The 18,391-nt window shown below is 52.1% G+C and overlaps 1 protein-coding gene across 2 annotated transcripts in view; it reads left to right on the top strand.

Annotated features, from left to right (window-relative positions):
- Positions 1-18,391, top strand: part of Ski (SKI proto-oncogene) — a 65,139-nt gene that overhangs the window by 1,375 nt on the left and 45,373 nt on the right. The window lies entirely within an intron of this gene.

Here is an 18,391-nt window from a genome sequence, read left to right as displayed (position 1 = left end):
GTGACTTTCCGGCCCAGAGCTCCATGGGTCCTTAGCAGAGGTGCCCTAACGAGAACGAAGCTCGCCCCTTTCCTCGCCACTCTGATGCCCAGGATGCCTTCCTGGGGTCCTGATTTAGCCGGGCATGTGTCCTGGCTCCCCTGTTTTGTCTTTAAAGCCACGGGAGGCACACACAACTAACGCGAAGCTAGCTAGCTGTCTTGGCAGGGATTTGGCACTTGCCCTGGTCAGGGGTAGCAGAGCCCTGCCTGTCGGAGTTGCTGATGGTCTGCAGTTTCTTTGAACTCACCCACTTCCTTCTGTTGCTCTTGTGCGTGGTGTGGAGGCCTATCAGCCCAGGCTGTGCTGTATGTGAGTCAGAGAAAGCTTTGTGGGGTCTGCTTGGGCATTTCCTGGGCCACTGGATACCTAAGCCATTCACTGCAGTCCACAGGAAGTTTCTTTGCATATGCATCCTTAAGTATCTGTAACTTTTAAATATCCAGGCTTATTAAATTGCACACACAGAATGCTGCATTGGCTCAGCTATTCTTGGGAGACCTAATTAATTCAGCTATTGCATCAAACTTTTTTTTTCTTTCCTAAATCTGTGAATAGATGCTGCAGCCCGGTTTTCTCTGGGCGCCCCTCCAGCAGAGTGTCAGAGTCGTGGGGGGGGGCCTTTGAAGAAGGATGCTCGCCTCATTCTTTGGGGGCTGCACAGAGTGTGCATTTGCTGTGTGTTCTGTGCACTGCTGCCCCAGGCAGGGCAGTGCACCGCTGGCAGAGGTTGCAGGAGGGAGTTTTCAGATGGACTTGCCTGCAGGCAGGCTGATGTGGGCCCTGTGCGCCTGGGATGGCTGCACCGGTGTCAGCTACTGTGGCTTGAGGCAGTCATGTTGCATGGTGGCTGGTGGACTTGCGGGGACCCCTGTAGACATGTGGGACTGCTGAGGCTGTGCCTCTGGGAAGCTCTCACGCCTCTTATCTTGGAAGCAGTGAAAGAATCTTGTCTGAATTGGGTGTGTCTGTGTTTGTGTCTGTCTGCTCTGGTGCTGTGTGCTTGTGGTTTTCTGTCTCGGCTTAGGGGGCTGGAATGGTCCCTTTGTCCCAGCCGCTGCCGAGTAGGGTAGACTCCTGTTTTAAGTGCTCTCAAGTCCTGTGGTTCTGGGTTTGAGGTGCTTTGGGTTCAGGTGCCCATCGGATGCCCATGCCACCATGGGGTTAGAAGGTAGGGCAGTGCGCTGAGCCGTTGGTAATATGCTTGGGCAGTTCTGCCATGGTTTGTAGCTGCTCTTCCCTGTCGATGGCTGCCCAGGTAGTGCTCCCACCTCATTTAAGGGAGTGAGGAGAACTGTCTCAAGTGCTTGTGTCTTCAGCTCTGCGCAGGCAGTGGTGGGCAGTGGTGGCTTCAGCTGGGGTTCTATGCTTTGGCTAGCTCCTGAGTGCTTTCCTCTTTGTGGCATGCTCCCAGCCTCTGCCATTAGCGTTGCTTACGCCCTTGCCTCTACAAGTCTGTAATTGAGGGTTTGGGCTGGACTGTCCTTTTGAGTCCCCACAGGACCACCGTGTGCTTATATTCATAAAACATAGGTAGCACCCAGGAAGGTGGGGACATATCAGTCTGCGTGGTGGCAGGCCCACGACTGCCCACACGTGGCTTGTCCTAAGAGAAGTGGCCTCGGTGCCTGCTCCCATCCACTGGGTGCCTTACTCGTCCTTCGTAGCTTATATTAATATTTTTGGTCTACCGAGGAGGACAGACCACAGGGAACAAAGAATGCACTGGAGCTGCAGGGTGTGCTCTGTGGATAGGCCTTTGGGCTCTCTTGAACTAGGCTTGAGCTGAGTGCTTTGTAGGAAGGTGGGTTCTTGGGCCCATGGTGGGAAGCTGCAGAGTCCTTGATGCTCTGTTGACACTTGGCTGCTCTGTTCTCTGACTGAGGTGGGGTCTGCCTGGATCAGGTAGGATTGGCCTGGGTGAGGTGGAGTTGTGGGTCTGTGCTCAGCTGTGTGTGTGTGTGTGTGTGTGTGTGTGTGTGTGTGTGTGTGTGTGTGTGAGTGTGTGTGTGTGTGTAGGGGGGTTGCAGCTTTGAGCCTGAAAACCTTGGTGCAGACCGCTGTACTCACAGCCTTGGCTTGTTAGCACTGCTGTGACAATGTGAAGGCTGGTGGTCTTCTGCAGTGGCCTCCTTATGTCATGGGGAAACAGGAAGTGTTCATTTCCTGCTGGTAAAGCATTGAAGAAAACGCAGGCTGTCTGGACCCTCAGTGAATCAGTCATTCCAAGGAACCCCCATGGCTTCTTTCCCTGCAGATCTGTAGGGAGCCAATTCTCCTGTGGAACCTCATGGAGTTGGTTTCAATTCCCACCCTCTTCCGCACTAGTTGTGTGAGTTTGAGCAAATTGCTTAACCCTTCTGTGCCTCATTTCCTCATGTAAATTGGGACCACTGCTTTGTTGAACGTGTCTTCTTCTTCTTCTTCTTTTTTTTTTTAAGATTTTTATTTATTATTATGTATATAGTGTTCTGTCTGCATGAACATTTGCAGGCCAGAAGAGGGCATCAGGTCTCAGTATAGATGGTTGTGAGCCACCATGTGGTTGCTGGGAATTGAACTCAGGACCTCTGGAAGAGCAGACGGCGCTCTTAACCTCTGAGCCATCTCTCCAGCCCCCTGTTGAACGTGTCTTATAAGCACTTTTCTGGGGGCAGCACAGATGGATGGGGAGCCTCTAAGCCTTCCCTTCCGCCTCACAGCTGGGATGGACAGTTCTCTCTTCCTCTTGGGCTGTTGGATTCAGTGTATCAGCTTAGAAATGAATGTGGACAGTGGCACTTGGAGCTGGCACTCTGCGTACTTTGTGGGATGTGGCTACTGTCCCATAGGAGGATTTGTGATCAAGAGCAACTGCCTTCCCAGGCTGGCCGCAGGTAATACAGCGTCTCCGTCCTGTCTTCTGGCCAGAGCAAGGCCCATCTGTGGGTCTAAGAAGTCGGGTCTAAGAAGGTTGGGTCGTCCTAGGTAACAGCGTCTCTGCTGTTGAGCCTAGGCTCGCAGGGCTTTGTTTTGTCACTAATCACTTGATGTCGACTGTTGGAATTCCTTGTGGTAGGACTGACTGGGGCACCCAGCCTGGGCGGGGTGGGGGTGGGGGTCAGCTTTAGGGAGCCCTGAGCCCTGGGTATGCCTTGGGACGTGGCTCAGGCTTTAGGGTGCACAGCTGAGGTGTGCCAGGTTCAGGAGTCCTCTCAGTGGGCTGTGATCGCTCTTGGTTGCCTTCTGAGTGGTGGGATTACATTTGTGTACCGCTATGCCCAGCTGTGTTTTTTTCTTCCATGAAGATTGCCATAGGGGAGGACAGTGCTGATGTGCTCTGACCCTGTCTCCTGGTTACCTGCAGGTGTGGGCACTCTTCAAAAAGTCAGCTGCTTCTGTCTACTGGCTTCCTTTTGAAGAGTGTTCCTTGAGATATGTCCTGTGCTGGGCTTTCTTAGAGTTACTATTGATTTTTTTCCCCTCCACATGCTTGGGCCAAGAATGTGGGGTTCCGGGCCCTGAGGTCAAGCCCTGGTCTAGAAATAAAAGGAGGGTGCTGCCCAGGTGCTGTTTCCCATCCAAGGCCAGAGAGTCTTCCTAGAGTGGGACAGTAGCTTGGGAATGTGCTCTGGGACACTGTAGCCAGGTGTGGTGGGCAGTGAGTGCACACTCACTTCTGAGAGGGCTGAGTTCTCAGCATAGCCTGTCAGCCTGTTTGTCCATCCTGCGTGCTACCTTCTGGGGAGCCATTTGGGTCCCTCACCATCTGGAGGAAGCAGGGTCATTGAGTAGTCCTCACCTCTGTCCCTGGCTGCCCACTGGCGGCCCGGGGTCATCTAGAAGCTTCCAGGAGTCAGGTCATTGACTCTATTTCTCAACCCTCCCGCAGCTGGTGTGTGTAATGTCTGTCTGAAGTGTCCAAGGGCAGACAGGATGTGGATGGTGAGGAAGTCTGGGCCAAGTGTGAACCAAGCCCTGCCCTGGAGCAGGGTGGGGGCCCCCTGGGCCAGGTCTGAGCTGCCTCTCTGCAGCCCTGGGAGGGAGGCTGTGGTTGAGGGGCTTGCCTGCCCCTGCTGTGGGGCAGGAGGTGAGGTGGCAGGGCTGTGACTGGGCTCTGCAATAGTGTCTCTTTCTAAGGATTGCGAAAGCTGGGGGAAGGGTTCTCCTTTGGAAGAATTATGCAAGTTTCAACTGAAATGTTTTTTAAGTTTCTTTGTTTTGAATCAAAACACAGGCTAGATTACTTCTGTGAAATCTAGGAGAGCCAGACAGAGGGGACCTCTCTGGTCCTTTCCCTGACTGCTAGGGAGGGGAGAGGAACTGTGAGTTCGTGAGCTGCACATTATTTAGATGGGCCTTGGAATCATTGGCTGGGAGGTGCTTTGCTCCTGTGCCCTGTGTGGTCAGGAGCAGGCTTTGGTCAGTATCCACTGTAGCCATTGATGGCACCTCGTGAGTCCTACCATGCTGAGCAAGGGTGTCCCCCACGTCCTCTTGTGACCCACTGCAGTCTGGTCCCTTTTCTAGATGAAGCACTGTGTACTGATGATCTTGCCGCCCGTCGAGGTACTTGCGAGACTGCCCTGCGTCACCAGGGCCAGCGTGCAGTAGGGACTGCTCACAGCTGCGTCTCTGCAGGTCCTGTCTCCAGGCTTGTGTGTTGCTGCCTACAGATCGTGGGTTCTGTGCTCACAGCTGCCAGCGTCCTCTTACTTGCTGAAACCGGGGACCAAAATGTGGAAGTGGAAATGGTAGTAAAGCCAGGGCCTCAAGGGGTGTGTGCATCTGGTCACACAGTGACAGAACCAAGTGTCCTGTGAGTGGACTTGGCTATGCTTGTCTGTGCATTCTTTTGAGTCACTGATCTGTCTGTGTGGAAACAGATAAAGGGATCTTGGCAGGAACTGAAGTCGCCCAGGCTCTGCCTTGGTGTTCGGCATTTGTGTGTCTCTGATTTCGCTTTTTCGGCTTCTAATGACTGAAAGAAGCTGGGCTTTCAGTAACGGACTGAGGTAGCGCCGCGCCCGCCACGCTCTTGGGTGCACTGTGGGAGCCGTCTGCCTTCTGTGGTGGGATGGCGTGTTTTGTTTTGGCTGATCGCAGCTGGGTCTCTGGACTGTGGGAGTGGAGGGATGACTCAGTGGAAGCAAGCAGTCACTGCTGGCAGGGCCCAGGTCGCCAGGGCTGCAGAGGGAAGGGGGAGAGGGTTGCAGCCGTCCTAGGTGCCCTGCGCTTGTCCAGCCGTCCCATCATGGCCTTTGAATAAGGCTGTCCTCAGGCATCTGACATGGGGGTACCTGGGCCCTACTTCCAGTTGGCGTACTTGGAAAGCCCTGGAATGTTTTCCTTGGCTGGCGCTGTGAGCGTTGACGTTCTTCCCAGCCCTCTCTGAGCTGGCTGTGGCTTCCTCTGGAACGTCCGCTGGTCACTGCGAAGAAACAGCTCTTGTTGGGAGCAGCTTCCTGTAGCTCCCACCGCTTGCTCTTTCAGGGAAAAGCAGTGGCCTGGCGTGGGTGCTGGGAGCTAGTTTTATTCCAGGACCTGATAGAGGTGATGGCGTGCTGTGAAGACTTGCGGGCTGGCAGGTGGAGCTGACCTGAGGACCAGGGTGATAATTGGGCTCTGATGTGACCCTTCCCCTTCCTGTCTCGCCCTGGGTTTGTGTATGAGGTGACAAGTGTAAGGAAGGCCTGATCACCATGCGTGAGGCAACAGTGTTTGTGGGGTATTGACGGTCCCCAGAACAGGCTTTCCAGTTTAGTGAGGAGTTGTGGTTACAGCACTGGTGTTAACTGGTGGGTGCCATGTGGTGTCACCCTGATGTTGCTACGTGTGGTCTGTGGTCCTTGAACACTGTCTGCTGAGAGTCTCCTTTGGTGTCAGTTTACTCCATTGCTGTGTGAAAAAACATTGTCAGCTGACAGGTTGTTTCTAAGTGTAGTGTTGTCTGTAAGTCACTGGGGTGAGAAATGGCTGTTGCCTCTGCAGCCCCCTCAGCCTGTTCTGGCCATTGCTGGTCTAGCTGCTGGGAAGGCCAGTTTGAGGCGGTGCCTGCCAGCACTGAGAGTAACATGGAAAAGTTTTTGTTTTGACTATGGAATGTGGTTCTTTGCTTCTAGACACCTTCTTACTGCCTGTCTTCACTTTATTTTTATTTTTTGTGTGCACATGTGTCATGTGCCTCTGTCTGTGGGAAACAGAGGTTGCTGTTGGTTGTCTTTCTCTGTCCTTCCCCACCTTACTTTGAGGCTGGGTCTCTGCACCTGGAATTGGCTGTTTCGGCTAGACTAGCTGGCCTTGGAGGCCTGTGACCTGCTTGTCTCCTGCCTCAGGCTGGGTTACAGGCGCGTGCTGCTAGCATGAGTGCTGGGACCTGCACTCAGGTCTCATGCCTGTGCAGCAAGTGCTTATCCTGCCTTGCCATCTCTCCCTGGACCTTGGTGTCTCTTTTTGGAGATGAGGTTGAAGTCCCTCTTGCCCTGCTGGGGTGCCTGTGGGTGAGATTACCCAGGCCTCCAGGAAGTTGGAGGCTTGTTCGTGAGTGCCCTCAGTCCTAGAAGGTGTGTGACCTGCAGGAGTTGGGGCACTTAAGAAAACAGATTTGCTTACACAGCGGTATTGCTGACCCTGTGTGTGCTGGCACTAGCGACTTCTCTGTGCCAACTGCTCTGCCAGGGCCAGCTTGAGAGTCTCTTGTTGTAGCCTGAGGGTGGGCGTAGCTGGGTCCCTCTGTGAGAAGCTCTGGTAGGCAATACAAACCTTTCTCAGACCTCTGCCCTTCCCCTTCCAGTTTCTTTAGTTTCCCAAAGCGAGGTACACTCCAGAGAGAGACTGGTGCAGGCTGAACGGGGCACAGGAGGGGGAGGCGAGGCACAGGGGAGGAAATAGGTCAATTTGTCTTCTGTTTTCCTCCTGTGGCTCCTCTGCCCCTGGGCATGACAGTGAAGAGGCCCTGGCCACTGGCCTGCACTCCCTCTGGCACCTTGTAGTTCTGCAGATGGCCAGGTGACATTGGGCCTGTATCTGGGATGTGCTGGTACACCCTGCCTCCCTGCAGGGTTGGCAGTTCTGGACCTCTTGTGCCATCCACAAGCCAGGCTTGGTTTCAGCACCTCGTCTTTCTGTGTTCCAGGTCTGGGTAGGTTGTTGGGGTGGGGGTGCTCTCCCTTCTCCACCTCATCCCTGTACCTGAAGGTTAACATTTTGGGGTACCTTTCTCTGGAAGAGAAGAGAACCCTTGATTTTGAGGTTGCTTTTGGGTGGGGTGCGGGGGGGGGAATCTTGCTCTGTGGTCTAGGCTGTTCTTGGCTTGTCTTTTGAGCTTACTGCCATATACCGCCACTCTGGCTAATGTGCTTGTTTATTGACTTGGCTCTCTCATTCTAGCAGGAGGTGGACCCAGGGTGGCAGGTGGGGGACAGCAGGGCCATACTGTAAGAACCTGTGGGTGCTAAGGGTTTACTTGATCCCTGGTCCTGACTTGTGCTGTCCTGGGCTGGGCTGTAGCTGTAAGGAGCCCTGCTGCACCTTGCTGTGGGTGTCCTGTGTTTTGCTTGGGACCCTACCCTAGCTTGTTTGGTGAGGCCCTGGTGGGCGATGCCCAGATCCTGTGGCTGGCATGGTGTTCTGAGACCTGTCCCCATCGTACTGCTGGGACTGCCACCTGGTGTTTGATGCTGTTGGCTGTCTTTTTTTCCTGCTTTACCTGCTGCCTCCTGCTTCCTGGTGTTACAATGGTGTTGCCCAAACCATTAAAAGAATTATACTCCCAAGTTGAATGATATGCAAATGTAGTCAATTAAGCGAGGGGATTTTAATTAGCAGTTTAAGTTCATGTGTGAAGTGCCTTGCTTTAATTACTTGACAGTTTTGTTGTAAATTTGCTAAGTTTTTTTTTGCAGAACTATCAAAACTGTGATTTTTTTTTTTTAACATCCTTCTTTGCAATAAGTGTCGCCCAGCTTGCCTGACCCTAGTGGATTTGTCTTAATTTATAAAGCTCTTTTAAACTGTGAAAACAAGGTGGACCTTGTAGATTGCCTCTGCACAGCTCATTCAGTTAGTGAGGTCACACAGGCTGGCAGGGTGATGCCCTGGGTTTCCCTGGTGGGCGACAGGGAGCAGCCTCCTTTCAGCTTGGGTCTGGTGCTAATGGAGCACATGTATTCTACTCAGGAATGGCTGGGTGCCTGGATTGGGAGTCAGGAAAGCTAGCCTTGGTTGGGAGCTGTGTGGATGGGTATGGGACAGTGAGGGGCCTGTGTCCTGTCAGATGAGATATGCATGCAGTTGGCCGTCCCTAGATGTTCTCAGAGTCTTGGGGCTACAGTTCCATTTAGGAGAGGTGGAGTCGTTGCCTGGCTACCTGACAGCCCTCAGGCCAAGAGCCTTTGCCTTGGCTCTTCTGAGAACCAAGAGAATGGTTTGTGTGACACTGGAGTCCAGACACAGCCTGCCTGCGTCCAGGCTTCCTTGTCAGCCCCTGGCTCTGAGGCCCTCCTACCTACCTTACCAGAATGTTCTGGTATGTTGCCCATGTCCAGGCTTCCTTGCCAGCCTCTGGTTCAGTCCCTCCTACCTACCCTACCAGGGTGCTCTAGTTGTTGTTAGAAGTTTTTTGGGGGTTGGATTTAGATTGGCTCTAATTTGCCTGTTGTTGCTGTTAAAAATCATCTCTGTTGTGGGGAAAGGGGCTTCTCCTCTGGTTTATAATGTACCTCAGATTTAATAGTAGTTACACGTTGCCCGATGACATTCTGAGGATCATAGTGTTAGGGGATTTTTGTGTCGGGTGAGCATTGTGAAAATGTGCTCACATAGCTCTGAGGGATGCCCAGGGTGTGCAGGGTGTGCCTGTGCTAAATTGTGTAGGCAGTCGGAGAGTGGGATGTGCTCGTGCATCTAACTGTGTCTAAGCACGCAAAAGTGTAGTGAAAATATTAGATGGGGGATCAGTGTGGTGGCACAGTCTGTAATCTCAGCACTTGGGAAGCAGAGGCATGAGGGTGGGAAGCTTGGGCTGCATAGTAAGACACACACACACACACACACACACACACACACACACACACACTCGTGAGAGAGGGGGAGGGAGGGAGGGAGACTGGCTTGTGGGACTTTTGTGCATGTGGCCTCTTACTAAAGCATTGGCTTGAGGTGTAGGCCTGTACCTACCTGGGCTTGAGGTCTATTTTCTCATTTAAATATTTAATTTGGATTGTGTTTTGGGGGTTTGTGTAATTTAAGTGGCTCTAATGGAGAAAGTGATCTTTTCCTCTATAGAGTATTTGTGTGTGAGCTGGGGATGGTGGACCAGGACGCAGCAACAGGAACCATGCTCTCTGTCCCTGCTCTGTTCTGGTTCTCCCAGCCTTCTGGCTACGGTTGTCAGAGAGTGAGAAAGAGCTAGAGAAGGGGACTCCTAGCTCCTGAATCTGAGGAGATGCTGTGCTGATGCTGCGGAGGAGAGAAGACTTGCAGAGGTGGGCCCGTGGGCAGGGCTTCCAAATCCATCGAGACCTGTCCTGCAAGTTGGTGGATTTTAAGATGGAGTGTCTTTAGCTCAGTGAGACTGTCTGGTACTGAAAGAAAAGTAGGTGTTACATAGAAGCAAAGTTTTTTCTTTATTACAAGATGATAGACCACCATAGTAATATCGTAAGGCATATATATATATTGAGGACACATTATATTGGGGCCTGGCTAGCCACTCATGTTCTTGCTGCGGGCCCCATTAGTGCTATGTCAGGAAGAGCTACAGCACCCTGCCCTTCATACTTACAGATGAGGACATAAGGTAAAGGGTGGAGGTTCTTCTGCATGTTCTGGGTCCCATCTTGTCCACTAGGAGAGATGATCTTCCTTTGGCCTCTACCTTCAGTCTACATGCTTGGAAGGAGTAGGTGGGAGTTCTGGAGCTGTGAGCTGCGTTGCCTGTGCCGAGGCCCTGCAGGTCACTGTGAGCTCCAGACGACCTGTCGGCCTGGGTGCAAGTTTCCCCACCTCCCTGCACTGCAGTCTGCTTGCTGCGGTCTTCCTTCTCCTGTCCAGAGCACCCGGGGGTCAGAGCCCCGGTGCACTCCACTGGACAAGGGGCACTTGTCTCTCACTGATCATGAGCCTCTCATCAAGACACACCCCACTGCGTTCTGTATTCTTGTTTCAAGACCCCAGACACACAAGACCCCAGCACAGGAGCAGTGGCAGGACAAAGCCGCACAGCAGTGCCACTGAGCCAGCCAGTTAGACAAAAGTACTTTGAGAGCAACGTTGCTGGCCCTACCGTGACCAAGCACCTAGGAGCTGTAGGTGGCAACAAAATGGTACACGATGGGAGACACCAGGATATAATGACACTACATTTCTTCCTAAGTTCTGGAGTCTGGACACTGGGTCCTGAACATGACACAGACTCTACACTGAGCTGCAGCACAGGGTCACGTACTGCATCGCTCGACAGTGCACAGGCGTTGTTGGCCACCCATGTTGCCACAGTGAGGCTTCTGCAGTCTGTGTAACACAAGGCCTGAAACGTGCAAATTAGTGAGCTGGTGTGATGACCTATGGGAAAAAGATTCTTGCTGGCAAACTTGACGGCCTGCTTTTGTTCCCTGGCCTTGAACTTGTTGTGGGGCTGAGGCCATCCGCTTCTGATCCACCTGCCTTTGTCCTCCGTGTGGCTACAGGTGTGTGCTGCTCTGCTCAGCATCATCTCTGTTTTGTTTTTGTTCTTTGAGCCAGGGTCTCTCTGTGTAGCCCTGGCTGTCCTGGAACTCACTCTGTAGACCAGGCTGGCCTCAGATCTGCCAGCCTCTGCCTCTAGAGTGCACATCTTACCTGTTAGTAGGTGCGCAGTTACCTTGTGCAGTTGTCACCCAGTTCTCTAGTTGATTTCAGTCATCCTGCCCTGAGATTCTGTCCCTGTTAAACACTGACCCCACTTTCCTTTAGCCCTGACACCCACTGCCTTGAAAGTCTGCATTTGACAACCCAGCGGCTCTAGGAACCTCACCAAAGTACAGCAAGTTAGGCTTTGCCTTCTGGTGACTGTTTGTTTATAATGCCTGGCTTATAATAAATAAATCTTAAAAGCAAAACAAAACACAGAATCTGGGCGTATCTTCTAGGCCCCACACTGCCCTATGTCCTATCCACGAGATTACTCATCCACGCCAGCTGTCATTCCTAGCATTGGTTTGTAAACGTCCTTCTCTGCCTGACAGCCCTGACACGTGGCTGAGGTGACTTGGACAGCATTGTCAGGCTTGAGGGAGGGTAGGAGAAGTCAGCCTGGTTGTTTCTTGAAAACTAGGCCCTTGCCTTTGGTTAGGAGGCCCTGCTAGCATGGGGGGGCGCGTGGCTCTGCTGAATTCCAAAGGCAGTCTGGGTGCCTAGAGCAGAGACTGGGAGCCTTTGACCTGCAGCCACAGGGAAGTTGGCTCTTTGCCTTTGTCTTTTAAGAAAGGGAGAGTTGGTAGATTGTCTGTCAGGCCAGCACTTTTTCACTGGCCCTGCCTGTGATTGGCCCATGGTGAAGTGAAAGTCATTTGGTGCTGTTGTGGGATGAGGTTTTCACCTTCCCTTTCCTGTAGCTCAGCGGCGTTTTGTGCTTCTGGCCAAGTGTCCGTTTCTTGGAGGTTAGTGGTTAGGGATGTGAGTTCCCAAGTGGTGGCTGGGTGTGGGTCACTCATTCTGTGAGCCTGGATCATGACAGTTCTGTACAGATGAATTAGGGCACCCTGGGAACAAAACCTAGACAGTGGTGTTTTAGGTAGCACCTTGAAGAATTTGTTCTTTTGGCCCCTGCGAGCAGTCTCAGAAGCCACAGTGGCCTGAGTGCAAGTGGTGTGGTCCATAGCCGGCTGGGACACCTAGTCAGTGATGGATGTTGAGGCACCATGGAACACACGGAGCTCACTGGGCGCTCAGAAAGGCTCCCAGGCCAGAAGCCCGTCTGTCCATTGGTGCCCATGCACTCCTAAGTGTTTGCCTTTTGCGATGTGCATCTGCCCAGAGTCTGGGCCGTTGCGTCCCTACTGCTGTGGGAGTGAGCTCTCTGGTCTCACTGACCAGGCCGTGTATTTGGCAGCTGCCTCCTGTGTGTGGTAAAGGGAGTCACTTCCCTGGCAGGTTCACGTGGTGCCCATCACAGTTGAGAGCAAGCAGCTATTGAGGCACTTCTGCTGGTTTGGAGATGACCTCACAGCAAATGATAATTGCTTGATCTTGCAGAATTCTCTGGGAAAGCGTTTTTCCAGAGAGCAAGCAAGGCAGTGTGCACAGCACCTTAGAGGTGTGTGCCTCTTCCTTGCTGCACTGGGGCTGAGGACTTAGAGGAGAGAGAGGAGCTAGTGCAAGGGCCCCATGCCCAGTTCTCAAGTTCTGCCCGCTGTCTGCACAGGTGATGGTACGCTGTGCGTCCATCAATTGCTGGGCTAGAATTTCATTCTGATTTTTGCTGAGGTATTTTTTTTTAAAGCTTTGTTTGTTTGTTTGTTTGTTTGTTTATACATATAGTGCTCTGCCTGCATGTGAGCCAGCAGGCCAGAAGGGGGCACCAGATTGAGTTATAGATGGTTGTGAGCCACCATGTGGTTGCTGGGAATTGAATTCAGGACCTTTGGAAGAACGGGCAGTGCTCTTAACCTCTAAGCCATCTCTCCAGCCCCCTTTGCTGAGGCTTTTTATACTTGAGAACATTTGGCATTTTTGCAGTTGGATGTTTTTCTCCTGTTTTGATCCAATGTTTTTGCCTGGTTCAGAGAAGCCACTAAGTATGGCCTCCTGAACGTGGCTCACGTATGAAGGTTATACTCGACCCTTCTCAGGTCCTGATGCTCTCCTGCGTGTGCTGAGGGAGTAGGGGACTGACCAGTCAGTGAGTTGGCCTGTCTTTGGTTTAAGACATTTTATTTTGAGGAATCTTCAGACGGATAGGAGAGCCATGTGGCAAATGTGTGTGCCGGTGCCAGCATTTGCCTGTGCTCTGCTGCGGTTGCTTCCCTAGCCCAGTGCTTCTCCACGCTTTCTTCTTTCTGTCCGCCTGTCCGTCCTTCCTTCCTTCCTTCCTTTTCTTTCCCTTTCTTTCTCTTTCTTTTTCTACCCCCCTTTTTCTTTCTTTCTTTCTTTCTTTCTTTCTTTCTTTCTTTCTTTCTTTCTTTCTTTTTTTTTCTTCTTTCTTTCTTTCTTTCTTTCTTCTTTCTTTCTTTCTTTCTTTCTTTCTTTCTTTCTTGTTTTTTCCTGATAGGGTTTCTCTGTGTAGTCTTGGCTGTCCTAGACTTAATTCATAGACCAGGCTGGCCTCGAACTCACAGAGATCCACCTGCCTCCGCCTCCCCAAGTTTTGGTATTACAGGTGTGTGCCACCATGCCTGGCAGTTCTCAACTTTTCTAATGCTGTGACCCTTTAATGTAGTTCCTCATGTTGTGATGACCCCCAGCCATAAAATTATTTTTGTTGTGACTTCATCACTGTAATTCTGCTGCTGTTATGGATTGTAATGTAAATATTTTTGGAGCTAGAGGTTTGCCAAAGTGGTCACGACCCACAGGTTGAGAACCACTGCCCAGAAGGCTCATTTTGTGGTTGCTTTGAAGATGGGTCTTTGAGGTATAGACCAGGCGTGCCTTGAGGTCATAGAAATCTACCTAATGTCTTACCTGTCTTTGCCTATTCTGTTTTAGGCTTTGGGTAGTGGTGGTGAGGGTGTTGAGGTTGTGTCCTGCTTCCAGGACAAGGACATGCGACTGTGGGAAGCTGCCACTGTTTCTCCTGATCCATATCGTGGCCACCACGTTTCTCCTGAGCCTTACAATGGCCACCATGTTTCTTCTGAGTCTTGCTAAGCCAGGGATTCAGGGATTTAATGGCACTTGAGGTGTTATGAGTGTTTGTACTCTACTTTGGGAGTCTTTCCTGTCTGTGGTTACTAAGTAACCAAGAAGACTTTCAGCCTTTGTATTCCTCTGCCCCCACGAACTTTGTTCCAGTGGGTGCAGGGCCCTTGTGATCTTGCCTGGCCCACTTACGCTTTGGCCTTTGAGGCTCTCTGCTCCATAAAGCACCGCTTTGCTATCTGTATTGTCTGTCTCTGATCACCTGTTGTTTTTGTTGCTTGTTTTTGGAGAACTTGTGCGAGCATACACGTGCGAGCTCATGCAAACACACACACACACACACACACACACACACACACACACACACACACCCCCGCCCCCGCCCCAATACCCCAGATACACTCTCTTGGCTCCTTCTGCCTTACGTGCTTCTGTCTATCTGGGTGAATGTCCGATTCCACTGTTCTGCCGGCGGGGCCCATGTTGTTGCACACGCGCTGCCAGCGGATGGTGGAAGATGCGTTCACAAGCCTCAGTCACTAAGTTTGGTTGTGCAAAATGGCTGCCTCCAGCAAAATCTGTCGCATACCTGATGTGTGTGTGGTCGTTGGTTGTCTTCCTAGTCTCCTTGTTAAGAACCATGGGCGTCTTCTCTTGTGTACTTCCCCTCCTTGTCCCTGGCTCTGTCAGCGTGGCCGGACCGTGCCTGCCTACCTGACACTGTCTCTGGAAGCAGTCCATCCCGTTGTGCCAGTTAGAATTTCACTCTCTCTGACAATGGCTGTGCCCAGACATGCACACAGGACTCCTCTGCTTTGCTGTGCTCACACACTACACAGGGTGCCTGAGGTGTTCAGGACGGTGGGTGTGGGTGGCTGGTGAGTGCATGTGAGGAAGAAAGGCCAGCCGGAACCCTGACCTGTTCCTCCTCCTGTTGCCTGTTGCCTGTGTCCATCTTTTTGAGCTGCTGTCCCTGTTGAATATAACACCAGGCAAAGACCTTCCCCATGGCGAGGTTGCTCTTGGGCCTTCCCAGCACAGTCTGGGGCTCCTTCTTGAGGGCCCGGCTGGTGCTTAGCCCCTCTAGTCTAAGAGCATTTGGTGGCTCTAGGTCTCTAGGAGAGATTAGAGTTCGAAGAAAGAGGTTTGCTAAAGTTGTTGATCTTGTATGGTGTGATTTGGTTAAATTTGCTTTAGTTGCCATGTGTACCACACTGACCAGTGTTCAGCTCAGTCCAGACTCTCAGATGCAAGCGGAGATGGCTGCCTCTAACACCAGCCACTGCACTGAAGAAAGTGGGCGTCACTGGCGGAGAGCTGGGTGGGGCCAAAGGAGTCTTGAGCCTCTTTATTATTTTTATCTGTTTTCAAGACATGGTGTTACCATGTAACTCTGTCTTGAAACTCACTGTGTAGTAGACCAGGCTGGCTTGGAACTTCCGGGCACCACCTGGTTCTGCCCCTGAGCACCAAGATTAAAGGCATGTGCCACTATGCCAGATTTGAGCCTTTTTTAAAAAAGGGAGTTTACTGAAAGTAATTAATTTTCTTTTTTCTTTTCTTTTCTCTCCTTCCTTCCTTCCTTCCTTTCTTTCTTTCTAACATTGTAGCTTTCTTTAGATTGGGCACATGGCGCACACCTTTAGTCTGAGCACTTGGGAAGGAGCGGGAGGCTAGCCTGATCCACCTGATGAGTTCCAGGCCAGCTAGGTACACAATGAAATCCTGTCTCAAAGAAAGGCAGAGGCAGAGGCAGGCGCATCGCTGTGTGAGGCCAGCCCAGTCTATAAAGCGAGTCCAGGACAGCCAGTGTGACACAGGGAACCCTGTTCATTATGTCTAATCGGCAGCATGTGTGCGGAGGGAACTGATTCTCTCCTTCATCATGTAGATCCCAGGGATCAAACTCAGGTTGTCTGTCAGGCTCAGCAGCAGGTGCCTTAACTGCTGAGCAGTCTTTCCAGGCACGTGCATCCCCCATTCCCCCGTTTCCCCCCCTTAATTCTTTTTAGTTCCTTGAGACAGGATCTCTCTCTGTAGCTCAGGCTGATCTTGGACTCACAGTGATCTTTAGAGTGCTGGGATCTTTAGAGTGAACCACCATGCTTGGCTCAATTTTATTTTTTGTTTCCAAAAACTTATTGAGGCCAGGTGTGGTGGCACATGTCTTTAATCTTAGCACTTGGGAGGCAGAGGCAGGTGAATCTGTGAGTTCAAGGCCAACCTGGTCTACAGGGTGAGTTCCAGGACAGCCAAGGCCACACAGAGAAACCTCTGTCTTGAAAAACCAAAAAGAAGACTTTAGTGAGGGGGCTGAGGAACAGGCAGGGGACAGTCTGTAGCTCAATTTAATTTTTGATGTCTTGTTACTCCTTAGACAGAGGCCTAGAGTGGTCCTCTGGGGGTGGGGCGGACTGCACATGTGCATCCTCCCAAACCATCCCTGCATATTCAGCTACAAACCAGAGGCTGCTGTTCTGTATCGGGGCGCCTCGCTGCCCTTCCTGGGGACCTGTTTCCAACTCAGTACTTAGCACAAGCCTCACAGTTTTGATGGTCAGAAGTGATGTGAAGCAGAGCAAGAAGCAGACCTTACAGAAAGATGAGGTGATGAGAAGTGCAGCTGTGGGCCAGCTGTGGCGTCTCGGCCTGGCCTGGCTGCCATCCCTAGAACGCAGTGAGGAGGCGCCACCGCTGCAGCCGTGTTAACCCGGCCTTGATGAGACCAGTCTGGTGATGGATGCTGCTGGAGGGCGTTGTAGGGGCCTTATTGGTGGTTGTGTAATTCTTGCACCAGCGTGCCTCCACAAAGCAGTTCTTCTGGGAGGGAGAGGTTCATATGCTAGACAGAGGAAAGTCTCAGCTACAGGCTTGGTACCTTTTTTGGGCCTATACCTCTCCCAGCTTTGAGGTCTACTTTGGTGGAAGAACTGCCTGGGTATGGGGAGCCGTCTTATTGTGACTGGTCTTGCCCTCATAGCAGGAGGTGGCCACACTGGCCCCAAAGGAATGGAAGAAGTCCCAGTAACTTTTGAATTTGGTGAGAGTGGAGTGGAGTGTGTTAACATGTGTGTGTGTGTGTGTGTGTGTGTGTGCGCACGCACACACACAAGAGTTGCTCAGTTATTTTCAGACATTGATGCTGAAGAGGGCTGAGGGCTGTGTGCAGAGGGCTGCAGGGCTGCTCCACAGAGTGTGGTCCCAGTCTGCGGCCCTCCTGTTGGTTGTAGCAGATAGGCAGAAGTTGTGGACACCTCAGCCCAGCTGCACCCTCCAGCTTGTTTCTGCAGCCTGTGCTGGTGTCGCTCACTCCAGGGTTCAGATCTTACCCAGGCGTTCACTCCGCTGCTTTTCCTCTTAGTTGATTCTGTTCAGCATGATACAGCCCGTGGCCGGCGTCACCTGCTCCCGTGTCCTGATTGTGCCCAGTGCCCAGTGCTGCTCTACTTCCGGGTCTAAGTGAAACTGAAGCGGCGGGGGGGGGGGGGGGTGGGGGGCAGGGGGCGGGGAGCCGAGTCAGGTTTCCCCTCCGTATCCGCAGTGATCACAGTCTTGATCAGGTCGAACAGCAAAGCCCTTAGAACCCTGTGTCGTGCCTGACTGTGGCGGCTTCGCTTCGCCGTGTGCCTGTGGGTTCCGGCCAGGTTTCAAAGTTAGGACTGGAGTGTCCCAGACAGGAAGTGAAGTCATGACATAGAGTGGTCCAGATAGGAAATGAACTAAAACGCAGTATCCCAGACGGGAAATGATGTCAGGACAGAATGACACCAAGAGTGAATGAGAGAATCATCAAGATGCCACCAAATCTTCGTAATAAAAGGAACAGATTCATCAAAGCTTGGTGCTTCCTGCCATCATAGTGTGAGGAGGAGGAGCAGCAGGTCTCAGCAGCTGAGCAGGCTTGGCAGCATTGACCTGGCAGGGTGTGAGGCCAGGCAGGCCTGCATCATTGTGACCTTGTCAAAAGGAAGGAAGGGGAAGAACAGATCAACCTGCTGTGGCCAAGTAGAATCAGACAGAATGGGGTCTGGATGGCATCGCCTGCCCGTTGGCACTCAGGGACTGTGCCCGTTGGCATTCAGGGACTGGGCCAGGCAAGGCACTCAGGGACTGGGCCAGGCAAGGCTCTGGAATTAGTGGTGAATTATAAGCGGAAGCCCTACACTTCCCACAAAACCCAAAAGCAGGAAATGACCTAAGAGGCCGACAGCATGGAGGCGCGGCCCATCCCGAGCCATCGGCTGGCGTCTGGGCAGTCACCACAAAACCGCAGCTTATGCTCAAGTCAGCTTTTCAGTGGAGTGACAGAAACAATTTACAGCCTTATTTCAGCTCATGGTTTCAGAGGTTTTTTTATAGCCTGGAAGAAAGCAGAAACAGTCCTCCAGAGGAATAAATGCTGCGCCCCTCCTGCAGGCAGGAAGCCGAGACAGAAGGACGCACCAGCGACCTGGAGTCCCAGCGACCCACTTCCTCTGAGCTCTCCTCCTTACCCAGTCTCGACCATCCTCTGATGAAACCACTGACAACTCAG

This window comes from Acomys russatus, chromosome 29 (genome assembly GCF_903995435.1).
Source record: "Acomys russatus chromosome 29, mAcoRus1.1, whole genome shotgun sequence".
Taxonomy (NCBI): Eukaryota; Metazoa; Chordata; class Mammalia; order Rodentia; family Muridae; genus Acomys; species Acomys russatus.
Note: the sequence above shows the minus strand (reverse complement) of the source record. Positions and strands in the feature narration are given on the sequence as shown.